General features: G+C 31.1%; 1 protein-coding gene across 1 annotated transcript in view; it reads left to right on the top strand.

The window, feature by feature from the left end:
* Positions 1-9,342: 9,342 nt before the first annotated feature.
* The window catches only part of LOC113397057 (hemicentin-1-like), a 182,880-nt gene continuing 178,285 nt past the window's right edge, over positions 9,343-13,937 (top strand). Inside the window, exon 1 of the mRNA XM_064217845.1 lies at positions 9,343-9,374. The gene's annotated coding sequence lies outside the window, so the exon portion shown is untranslated. The remainder of the gene's footprint in view (positions 9,375-13,937) is intronic.

Raw genomic sequence — 13,937 nt, 5'->3', positions numbered from 1 at the left:
CCGAGATGGCCCAGTGGTTAGAACGCGTGCATCTTAACCGATGATTTCGGGTTCAAACCCAGGCAGGCACTACTGAATTTTCATGTACTTAATTTGTGTTTATAATTCATCTCGTACTCGGCGGTGAAGGAAACCATCGTGAGGAAGCCTGCATGTGTTTAATTTCAACGAAATTCTGCCACATGTGTATTCCAACCCGCATTGGAGCAGCGTGGCGGAATATGCTCCAAACCTTCTCCTCGAAGGAAGAGGAGGCCTTAGCCCAGCAGTAGGAAATTTACAGGGTGCTAATGGATGTAATGTTAACGATATTATATATTATTCAGTCAATTGCAGTCCAAGCCAAGGTGCGTCAAAATCCTTGTTAAATATTCCAAGGTGTTTTTTGGCAGGCTTTTGGTAAATTATGACATACACATAAACTCTTAAACAGTGACAATCTGCTACTAACCATGCGACAATTACATGAAACACAAAATATTGATAGGTAGAATTATTGATAAATAAATAAATATTCGACAACATCACATACATTACTCTGATCCCAATGTAAGTAGCTGAAGCACTTGTGGTATGGAAAATCAGAACTAACGACGGTACCACAAACACCCAGACCCAAGCTAACTCGGCCTGGAATCGAACCCGGGACCTCGTAGCGGCGTACCCATGAAAACCGGTGTGCACACTACTCGACCATGTATGGCAGACCAATTAGATGAACTTTCACCTACCTGGTCAAAGCCTTGGAGTTGTAATAGTTATATTAAAACGGTTCTGTTTAAAAAGAAACGCTCGAAGAAAAATATATTATAATATATTTTATACCTTATAAAAAATAACAAGCGATCTTCGTATGGGTAAGTGGTAAACGAGTTTACGTCCGAATATAGCGCGATTTTAAACATACAATTTCTCAGTATATTTTTTACTGATTATTTTAACTAAATTAAGATATTATAATATTGATAATTGACGCTTATTAAAACGATAAATGATTACATTGTCATAGACGACAAAAAAGGAAGGAGGGAGATATTCAATTTAATTAAATACATTAACTACTGAGCATATTCCGGTAGGATCCTCATTCCAAAGTGCCTCTAAGAGCCTACTCGAATAAAGATTGTTGTGGTTTGATTTTTAGTAGAATTGTGATATGCTACGTATATATGAAGTCGGGATATGTGGTTTGTATTTAATATTTGTATATAGAATGCGTATCTCTTATCTTAGCCTTCGGTACCCTGGGACTCAGCTTAACATTACCGAAATTCTTTGATGAAGAGGATGGCAGTCGTAAATTTTTTACGCTCTGCCAAATCTACCCATTTATTATATCGATATTCTGAAGGTTTTATTACCAAAATAATACGGCAGTCTTGTGTTTAGGATTTTGTTTGAAAATATGAAATAAAAAACATTGGATTTCTGTAGATGATATTCTTTTGATATTGTTAATTTTAAACGGGTTTATTTTACGTTGTGATTTGGCTTGTTGTTTAATTTGAAGTTTACATGTAATGTTTTACTGGAGTTATGTTAATGGAGAGGTAAGGGGCAGGTGTTAGTACCATATGTCTTTCTGTGCCCTTAAAACCCACATGCAAAATGCCATGATGATTGGTTGTGCAATAAAGCATAGCAAATAAACAAACAATATATTATATAGGACTAGCATAACTTTTGTAAAATGTAGTATTAAAAATACGAAGCTAACTTCCAACCCCAACTACTTCTAACAAACTTCTCTTCTGTCATAAACATTTTCTCCCTTAAATACACATACAGTCAACGTGACATGTTCGATCTTCCATAAATATTTTCTTGGCTGACATTTTTTTAAGATGACAATATAAATTATGGTAAAATGTCACCCACACGAAAACCAGTGTCATAATCGATAATTTTATTTCACACGTCTAACCCTTAAGACGCAGCAACCGCGTTAATAACCAATAAATTTTATCTGATAGGCTTCCGAATAATTCGAATAATCGATTATCGCCCGGGGTTCGATTCTAATCGGAGATACGAATCGTGACCACACGCAGTCATTGTGAAAATACACGGGACACTTTTGTGCGCAAGAACGCGACTTGTATTCAAGAATAATCATGTTAAAAGTTTTATTATAAAATAGTACAATTAAGTTTTCAATGAATTATAACGTAAACATTTATTAATACTTTTTTAATATTTATAAAATCGCAATGTATATAATAACTTATTATTTTGACTGTACTTTAAGTAATTAAAAACTCATATCACTCACTCTAGATTGGCTGGAATCCCTTCGAGAGAAAGAAGAGCATTCGTATGTAAAACAATGTTTTGTGTTAAATATTTTAATACCATAAAATATATAGTAAATATAAATATGACGAATAGTTTTTATATCAGTGATTATACAACTTCGAAACAATAAAACAAATACGTAGTTACGAATCCGAAATCCGTGTTAAAAACAAAAAAAGTTTCCAATTAGTTGACGTTGACAGTTAATAAAAGTAGCCTAAATGACAAATAACATTGAAAACTTAATTGTTATTTATATAATTAAAGATTGTCAACAATGTTTTCATTCTCACAATATAATTATATAATTAAATATCAATACCAAGATACATGTTACATATGAGTGTTAACTCATGTGATTAATGATAAATTGTTTTGAACTAAAAGAAAAAACTAAAAGTCCTTTAAACAAACTTTTTATATTTAAAATTCGAATGTTTCTTTACGTAATATAACGTAAACGATTTAAATACTAAGTGACCATTTTAGTACAATCAACTCAGAATCGAGCGCGTATGTTTTTGCTGTAATAACAACAATTAAAAACGATATTATCTATCGAATAATTTAACAGAAAACTCAATTAAGGCCTCAAATATTATTGGTAATACGCGCAATAAAATATATTTGAGCGAACTTCTTTTAAATGTCCTTGAACATTTTCCCAGGAATTGTTTATTATATATTTTGTCTATAAGTATTCAATATAATTTCAATGATTAATTTGGACAAAATATAATTCTATGTAATATAATGTATCAATTTTTGTTTTAAAATAACATTTAAAATTATTAAATGTTATTTTAAAACAATAATTACGAAAATACATATACTTATAAATATTTATTATTCCTCAAATCCTAATCAAAATTACTCTGAAAGGTAATCTTTCGTGAAGGGATCGGGATACGATCACATTACCATCAAACGTCCTTCATTCCTCGGTGAATGAATGAAGTGAATGAGTAAACATCTGCCCATTTGAACGATATCAATGTTGGCAATTTATTTAAATAAATGTATTCCCAAAACGAACATTCAAAATACAATGTTTTACTCCGCTATTTGAACCATGTAATCTTGCCCAATTGTTTTATCAGATATAATACGACTATGTGTATATACAAAATATTTGCAAACGATCTTCAGGACTGAAGTGTCTGTTTAACTTTACAAGATTTTAACTAATATAATTGAAGTATCATCAATTGTCGACATTGCTTAAAAATCCGCTGATCTGAGGCCCTGAGTTCAAACTGGGTCATTGGGATTTTCTTTCAACAAATTATTCTCAGTAGTCTTGAGTCCGGTGTCTGGAAGGTGTAAGTTTAAGTATTTCGTGCCTTTGAAAGCATGTTAAGCTATTGGGTCATACACCTGAATTATCTCTGGTCTTGTCAGATTTGCATCTCATCTGATTAAAAGAGTGTACACTTCTACACTATGATCTGACTTGCGCAGTTGACTTTACTTAAGAATAACCGGCTTGACCAAAATTGGATGAGAAATGCAAAGAATCTAGTTTAGTTGATTCATTATTCTCTCATTCAGCAACGAAGCTATAGATCATTAGTGATTTTTTACATAAAGATCTATTATAGGCCGAACTAAAATATAATAACATAAACTCGCGTCATATAATTTAACGTTATATAAATTTTGAGCCATTTGTAAAAACTCATTAGTTAAGTATATGGAAAGAATCTGACCCTTAATAAGCAGGTGACAAAAACTGTAATCAAAAATTGTAATTGTGATGCTGCCACAATAAAAAACATGTAATTTAGTTGGTGGTAGGGCGATTGGAAGGATGAGTCAGTGTAATTATAGGCGCAGGAGACAGGGAAACGAATAGTTAATGTTCCTTAAAGTGCCAACGTCTATGGGCCACTTACGTCAGCTTGCTAATTTTCCCGTCTTCCTATATATATTATAAAAATGAAACATGGGGGGCCAATAAACTACCAAACTCCACTAAACAATAGAAAGATACCGGCACAGAAAAAAATGATTGTAGAGGTTATAAGAAATGAAAATGGGCAGTTTTAAAGAAGTAGAATTTATACAACAATTTTTATATTTTTTTTCTTGTTTATATATGAAATCAAATATTTTATTTACTTGAATCAAGGAAGTTTTCAAGCTACAGGAATTTATTTCCTTTCATACTCTCACGAATAAGAAAGTTCTGTTCAAGTTTGTGCTATTCGTGTGTATTTCATACCAGTAGTTTTGGAAATGCGTAAAGGTGCTTAAAGGTAAGTTACAGCATATACATGGTATTTATTTTGTTCAAGAAAAATTACAAATGATTCCCATTTGTACTACAAAAAATTAATAGTATCTATTTGGTTTATATTGCTATTTGAAATGACACAGGCTAGGTGCGAACCTACGATTATTACATCGCTAGACGGCTTTTAGTAAAACCGTATATAAGGTTAGCTTATATGAATTCATAACTTAAGGTTCAGGGTTAAAATTCATGGTCAATCTTAAAAATATTATTTAATTATTCAATCAATATATTCTCAACAGCTTAGATCTTTATAGTTTTTAAGCTTCTCAGAAAGCATGTAGCGTCTTGTGCGAGAACGTTTACGAGGATATGTCAACATCTATTTGATACTTTAATTTCTTCAGACCTCAACTGGTCATTATGTAATTCAAAAAATAGTTTGATGGTAAAAAGTCTTGATTATTGTTAAGTCCGGAGTATTTGTGGAGATATATTAAACTAACAACGGATCGAAGATGTTATGTCTTAAAATATTCTTTCAGCAATTGACCTTCTTCCCTTAAGTGTTATATCTCTTCGTACCCTGTTTAATTTTATCCATAAAAACTGTATTAAGAAAAAAATCCTAAAACTTCTTCAACGTTTAAAAGTGTATAACTAGTTTTTAAATACACCCTTGATGAGCTTGCGAGGGAACCTTTTAGCGAGCTAAATAATTATTGAAGCTTCTAAAGCAAAGATCCTGAATTTTTAATGACACCAATCTACGGGAAGAGACAATCAACCGACCTACTTATTAAACAGTTTATATGGTCATGAAATATCTTAATTATGATCTTCATCATTGTATTATACTTTTATATGTGTACTAAAGAATTATGTCTATCTATCGCAAAAATATAGATATCATCATTGATCATGTTTGTATCACCAATACATGCAAAATAATAATAGATACTATCATGCAAACAATTAAGGTCAATGAATAATGTACTGCAGAAAATCTGTCTTAAATACTGAAAGCATTAACAGCCTGCTTGCTAGCTATGAAGGTTTTATATATATTTAATGAAGAAAGTTCTCCTGGAATAAACAATCATCTGTAGACTAAATCCGTCTGCCATAAAGAAAAATCTATTATGAAATGCTGTGCGAATTTTTAATCTGATTGAAAACCAAGTTATCCATTGTTATTTGCCCGGCGTTCAGAGGCCATGCCTCATCAAAATTCATCTCCTGAATAATTTAAAACATTCACGTCTCGTGGTCTGGGCTTAATTTCAACACAGCTAATTTGAAGTGCGATAAATTTGAAGTGTAAAGAAGCTAGTCTTGACAAATATTTCGGAACATTTGCTCATTGTTTTGGTCCATTGTCATAGAATTTCTGTTGAAATACATGGGAGCTTTATGTTTGGCAAGTTTTCCTCATATGTTTTAGAACCATCCATAATGTATAATATCGGCCTTACGTGACTCTTAACCAAAGATTACGGATCCCTACTAATAAATTGAGATGTCGTTATTTTGTCTGTCTATATTTATCAATTGTCGTAACCATTAGTTGTTTTCAGATATTAAAGTAATTATTAAGATTACAATAAAATCGGTGCTAGATGGTGCTGCAACACATTAATTAAACCGCCATGACAATAATTTAGACTGGACTATATTTATAAGTATAATACACGTTACAATTACATAAACGGGTTCATTGACACTTCAGCAAGCAATATTAGTATTTATTGCTATAATATGTATATTATATCCCAGACTAAAAACAGAACTTAAAACAGACGAAATATCTAAATACAACTTAAGGCATACGCTTTCCGTTTCAGCTCACAAAGCGTTTACGAATTTAATCCCTTTTGAGTCAAAAACAGTAAGAAATTCCAAATAGACCAATCGAACGATATCTCGCCGATGTTTCGCAAGAAAGCAAGCAATAAGTTTATTTCGCCCTTCTTTTAACTGAGTAAGGGTTTAACGGAAGGACGAACGTTTCGTAAATAAAATGGTAATAAATTCAATGAGCTGTAAGGAAAATTATGTTTCTGGATATCTTGTGAACTATCATGATGAAAAACAGCACTGATTGTCGATGGTCTCATCATCATTACTAAAACTATAAAATAAAGGTCTCCTCTTTTATTATATATGCCGATATGCATGTGGTTAGAAGAAGTGGTCTTAAACGGAAAATCGCCAGTTTAAATCTGACAGAGTGACTTTGAATTTTAAATATTTTATATTGTAATGTATTGACAGAAGTCAGACAGCATCCAGTCCTCTGGCAGACATAAATTCATTACTCACGGATGTCGACAAACAAGAATAGCATTAGCGCAAGTCGTTTGCATGGTTGGCCGTGTGTAATATCAATATATCTGAATGCAAGGCGAAAACGTGTAGTGTGTCCGTGCTTGTCTGAGCGTTGGGGGTATTATGATGTATTTAATAAAGTAAAAGTAAAATGTACTTATTTTAGGTATACTTTAACATTGACCTTAATCGTAATTTTAAGATTAAAATAAGATTTTAATTTGGAAAACTTCAAGTATATGAGATAAATTATATGCCCGAACTTAGTATTATAAGTTTTTTTTTACTTCTTGGTAAGTGGTCACCACCGCCCATAGGAAATGGCGCTGCAAGAAATATTAACTGTTCCTTACAGAACTAAGATGTTATATCCCTTGTGCCTGCAGTGACACTGGCTCACTCACCCTTTAAACTGGAACACAACAATACTGAGTACTGTCGTTTACCCCGACTGCCTTGCACAAAGCCCAACCACCAAGTGATGTTAGTGTTGCTATCAAAATAATCAATATAATTGTGGATATAAATAATGTTGTTATACGTGTAGCTGAAATCGTGCGGTTTAATTGTCTGTTTCTGTCTTATTTTTACTACTATTTTATTTTTCTAAACGCGTAAGCTGATCCTGCAAGGGACCTCAAATTCTAGTAAAATTTTTAATCTATACACTAATTTATATTGTCTAACATTCATTTAGAATGCTGTAGTTGTAGTTTTAGATTTGTTACGATAAAGACTGTATATTTTGTTTTATTAGCAATCTAAACTTAGTTGGCATACAGAGTCGTTATTTATGTATTTTTTTGTCAATAATAAACAGCAATAATACAATAGCAAAAAAATCTTTGACGTGAAATGGTAGGACATTTATATCCATAAAAAAATAAAATAAACCTAAAATTGATCCCTATGGAACACCTATTTTAGCACAGCCAATGTCTCATAATATCACTTTCTGACATTTCATATCAGTGTTGTGAATTCGTACTTAGAGAAAAACTACATATTAGTGTTAGAAAAAATTCCACATGTTTATTCAGTAAAATTAATATTCTTGTAAATTTTAATAAGAAATCTTTGTATAATACATTTTCACAGAAGAGATTATACAAACGAGTAAATGTAAAACTGGAAAGAAAACAATTTAACTTTTTAAATTACCATTCATGAGCTTCTAGCGACTAGCATTTCATTTTCTCTAAACAAATAACTCAAGATTTTACAAAAATATCTTGAGTTTTAGAAAATCATTCAGAATTTACATGACAAGTCAGCTAAGAAAAATACATGTAAATTTACATTATTATATTGTTACTATATGTAGTGTCTTTGGTTAATATACTTAATTTTATATCATAACATAATTTATTATTTTTTTTATATAGAACTGGCTTGACTTCTATTCATATTTAACATATAAGGTAATGTAATCGGTCCGATTTTGAAAGTACTTCCACAAATAAATCTCTAAGTTTCAAAGTTGTATGCCAAATGAATGTAAATAAGTAAGTAGAAATATATTACCAAATCTTTTATTTTTCCACCTTCTTTACACTAAAGTGTTTTGTTACACAAAAAAAAAAAATAGTAATAATATTGATGATAGAACAGAATTCAATTGTTTCGATTGTATTGGTTCGTGTAAACGAAACGTTGACAGATATCTGTTAGCAGGAAACGTTCCGGTTTACATCGAGTGATCCGATTAAAAAACTGCTGACACTAGCCGAATGACGAAACACGGCGAAGACCTTTGATTGCAAAATTTTGTACATTTTGTTAAAGTTACGTTCTACCACGAATTTCGATTTTCAGTTGAGCAAGATCTGTGGGAATCCCTTAAAGTATAATCATAATGATTATGATACTAATGTTATTTCATAAAAAAACGTAGCCAAACCTATTTGACAATTATCAACAAATTTTATGCCATAATCAGGTAAGCACTACTGAATGTCCATGTGCTTAATTTCTGTTGAAATTCACATGATCGCCGGTTAAAGAAAATATCGTGAGGAAACTTACATGTGTTTAATTTCAATAAAATTCAGCCACACGTGTATCCACCAAACCCCGTTTGAGCGTAATTAAGTGGATTTAGGTCCTAAGCCCAAAAGTGAGACATTTATAGGGTTTTACTTTTTAATTATTGCTATATCGATTTAAAGGACGAAGGAGTCAAAAAAACTAGAGATAAAATTGACATATACTATAATGTACGACGCATTTTTGCTGCTGTTTAGTGGTAGAATATATAATGACGTATACACCATGTGAATTTTCACAGCGCTATACACCTAAGTACTACAATATAATTTGTGAAAAAGGGCAACTACTGTATTTATTTTTTGGAATTCATATTTCAAACCAGTGGTAGCTATATGTTAATTTTACATATCTGTATGTTTAAATTCATTTGTAATTTAATGAGTGATGATATAAATGTATCGATATACAATTCACGAATAAAATATTTATTGCAGGTGGATACAACGTCGACCGGTCATGTAGAAATGTGAGTATGATTACTATGTTAGATTAACTTATTAGAAGAAGAACCTGAGGTTTTGGGTTCAAAGTCCAGATGAGGCTAGTAGAATTGAATTCCGTAGCGGACTGAATTTTGTTTTATTTTCGGAAAATACCTAAAGCTGTTGACACTCTCAACTCTCTGAGGTCTTTTCAAATTGCCGCCCCATGATGCATATAATATATCCTGCTCGGAAGTCAACAATTAACAATAATCATTTATTAAATAATATGCTTTGTTTAATTAATTTATTTTGTACAAATGATTTGAAGTTATGAATCGCTGAAGTTCAATGTTAGATTACTTGATATTAAAATAATATTATTATCAAAAAATAATAAGAAACCGTAATCTTATATTATGTAAGGATAAAATAGAAGAACCACATGCTTATTGATGGCAGAAGTATTGTTCCTATTTTTATGACAGTATCGCTATTTTATATCAGGAATAACGAGAGGGCATTGAGGGGCAATAAAATGGTATATTCCTCATGTTTATGGACCAAGGAATCGGCAGGTTGCGATTTTTGTCACGTAGCACGCTTTTTCGAAGATTTGCCGCTTATGGATAGAGTAAATGCTAATATAAATTCATATCAATGAATTTATATTATTGTAGCATTTACTCGTAAGAAAAAAATATAATGACCTCATTTATTATTCAATTCTTAGTTAAAAAGAGTTATAAATTAAAAAGTCTTGGTTTTGCTTAAAATCTTAACTATAAATCAATACAAATTTCTTTTTCTTTCCTAAAATTGGCTTTGATTCGTTTATCAAAAAAAAAAAAATTAAAATTTTAACATATTAATTATGATGTTCAAAAATTGTATGTACATTTAAAGAGTAATTTGATGACACTTTATTAGTATGAAATATTCATATATATATTTCTGATATTTTATTAAAACTTGTACCACAGGCTCGACGCTGTAAGCCCTAGAACTTCGTTTCCTTTTAACGTTAGTTCTTTGAGAGAACAATCGAATCGAATGGAATATACCAACGCTAATGATTCCGCCAGAGATCTTCGGGTCGTATTCTTTTGAAATTTTCCTTACTACACATTCAAGTATTAATTCTAGAATGAAAAAAATACTGTTTTATCTAAAGAAGAGGAGACTGTTACTAGTTTTTCTGGCAAAATTGCATAGCATTCGATTTGTCTATGTAAAGGGTAACAGTATTTTTATTACCTCATATAATACAATTCTTATAAGTTTACTTGAAATTTTTTTGTTCAACATTTGTGTTAGACTAATAACCGGTAGTTTCTGTTTTATTTATCAGGGCACTGGTGTGTCTGCCAACCTAACGAGGTGCAGGTGTTTAGTTGTTGTCAGGTAGAGATTGGATATCCCAAAAACTTAAAAACAAACATCGTGCTACATTTAGAAATACGAAAAACTATACAATTAAAATACGTTTCATAAAAAATATTCAACCAACGAAATTCATCTAAAATAGAATCATAAATAATCAGTTATCATTCCACAAAAAGCAAGTAACAAATCAAATATAAAAGCAGATTTTCCGTCCCCAACTTATTATGAGTACCCTTGAAATCCGAACGGAACAATTAGACTCTCCGAGGGTTCCCTTGCGAATGGAATCGCAAAAAGTCGAAATTACTTATGTTTGGTGAACTACTAACAGACTTAATTTGAGAAAGTTCGTCTCTACTCGGTTTTTACTCATCTGACGTTTGATAGAAGGCCTAAAATGAGTTTAGGGACTCATTTTCTATCTTACTTTTGTATATAATATTAGCTACTGTTAAGATACGGACTTCGCATACAAATTTAGAGAAACTTTTTATGAATAAGGATGATTCTGCTAACCGTACTTGATTATAAATTTTACGAAACGCCCAACGATTATGCATTCTTTTATCATTCATTCATTCATTAATCTTGTCGATGTTACCGAAAATTTTGTTAAAAATTCCGTACGAGAAATTATTTGCTATGGCTAAAGCATTATACCATTTTCACTATATGAAAAGTAAAGATAGTTGAAGTCACAGGCTGTTTGTATTGCAACATATGGCTTGATGTATGTCGACTTTTATAGACATGATAAACCTACCTTGTCCAACAATACTATTGGAAACGGTTTTGACGAAACGGCTCTAACGAAAATAATTTTCATACTACAATTGATAGTTCATATTTTATGATAATATACGTGAGTTAAAATATAACTTATTTGCCTAATTACGAAAACTACATTTATCGTTCCTATCTAAAATGGAGACAAAATTAGAAGATTTCTAGTTCGTATTAAATTGATAAAAAATGCAAAACAAATTGGAAACAAAAATAAAATAACAAGAAAAATCAAATTAACTTCAATGATCATTAAAAAATTTAAAAAGTTTGAAATCGTTACGATTATAAAAGTCCGTAGAGGAATGAAAATTTTATAATTCGATAAATCCAGTGAAGCTATTTGGTAACATTTAAAACGTTATAACATGGACAATAAAATTGATATCGACAAAGTTATCTGACTCGATAAATTCGTCATCATTTTTCTCATAATATACTTCGGATTTCCGTCCTGTTGAATATTGAACAGAGAATAAATTATCTATAACACCGGTTAGTTGGAAAATCGTCGCGTTTGCCCAAATTGGTAATTTACATTTGAAATTACTGAAACTCTACAAGTAATTTACTGGTCGAAATATTCTCATTGGATGTTCAGTTTAATTGCTTATTGATGTATTGATGACGTGAATTGGATTTGTATTTGATTGCAATTTAGATAGATTTTTTATTATTAACACGTAGTTTAAAGGGTTGTCATGAAAGCGACCGACCGCTATAATCGGATAACATAACGTAACAATACTAGATTCATCACTGGTTTCCTCATGTTGTGCATCATGATCAGATCGTATTTATTATATGTTATAATTAGCTTATCCACGTGAAATTAATTTGGGATTGGTGTTACCTGCGGCGTATAAAGAACAAGGCTTTTCCCAACCGAAACTGACGTTCCTTGGGTATTTTTTTGTAATACATGACCAATATATGAATTTATAAGTTAATTTCGTAGCGAATTGATATAAGCATGTGGTATTTCTTACTCATCGACTTTGTTTTGTTGATTTTTTTGGTGGCGCATTAATTTAAATATTTTGGCGGTGACCACTTAACATTGGATAGTTAATTTGGTCTTCAGCCTTCCAAATAAAAACAAAGAAAATAAACATGTTTAGACACGAAGTATCAAAATTTACATAAAAGTTTCTTTATGATTTAAAATTGTACCGACCAATAGCGTAAACGAGAATTTTATTAAAATATAGTATACATTACAACAATTTAATACGATTTAGATAATATTATTAAGGCGTTTATAATTTCGATGGATTAAATTATTTGTTTTATAGAGAAGATAATTTGTTTATAAAAATGAGAGAAGTATTTACACTGATTATTTTTTCTTTCGTTTGTTTTTTAGTTAAAAATTAATTTAAGTAAAGCGATTCACGTTTCTTGAGATTAGATTATTCTTTGCAAACCTTTATTTGATTTCATTTGTTAGTTTTGTACGACAAATATCTCTCGTATGAGTTTAAAACATTATATACTTTTTCAAACAATACAAATTTTAATATTTTTTAGGCATTCTCAAATCACATAATAGTCTTTCATTTGACAGCCTAGCCATTTTACCTACTCAATGCTTAGTTAAAAGGTTAGGCTATTAATTAAATTAGTACTGAATCTATTCGTCTACGATATTTATAGAACTGTTTCTCATTCAAAAATTGATTTATATTTTATTTTCCTTCCCACATAAAAGTAGATTCAATCCTTAGACCCGTGGGGTACCCCAAGAGGCTAAGGATTGAATCTCTAAAAAATAATTTTCGCTAGGCGGGACATAACCACTGAAGCTCAACAAACAATGTCATTGCTTAACATGGCAATAATAAAATGTTCAACACAAACACATCCTAATGAAATAAACGTATCGATATTTTATAGAGTACTGTGTAGTACAGTAAATGTATTAAAATAGTATTCATGTTCGAGTAAATAGCAGTAAGTAATACGAATAATCTATAGATCCGTACTTATTAAAATAGACGACGTAAACGAAGAAAAACTTTCGGTTAAATAGGATGTGTTACGAATGAGTGATGACTGACTGGATAGGGGCGGAAAAATCGCTTAACTCTTTACCATGTTGAATGATATCTCGTGGTTCAAGTAGTAAGCAGATATTTAGGTACTGGGTCAGGTCACACAGTTCTAAGTTTCGGGGTTTTTTGACAAAAATTCTCAATAGCAGCAATAGGTTTGGACATCACATCAGTGTTCACGTTCCCCTGGGTCAGAAAGTCCTTCCATTGGATTATGAGTGATACAGATTATTTTATATAACATGCGTAATTGGCTTCTATACATCATGGCGGCCATTCTTATGACAGTCTTCCCTTGAGAATTGCCATAAATTGATCAGAATAAATTTAAGTAACTATTTTACCACAAAGACACAAATAAGCATTGCACAGATCGATCATAAA

Source organism: Vanessa tameamea, chromosome 19, assembly GCF_037043105.1.
Source record: "Vanessa tameamea isolate UH-Manoa-2023 chromosome 19, ilVanTame1 primary haplotype, whole genome shotgun sequence".
NCBI lineage: Eukaryota > Metazoa > Arthropoda > Insecta > Lepidoptera > Nymphalidae > Vanessa > Vanessa tameamea.
This window is presented reverse-complemented; position numbering and strand designations above follow the sequence as displayed.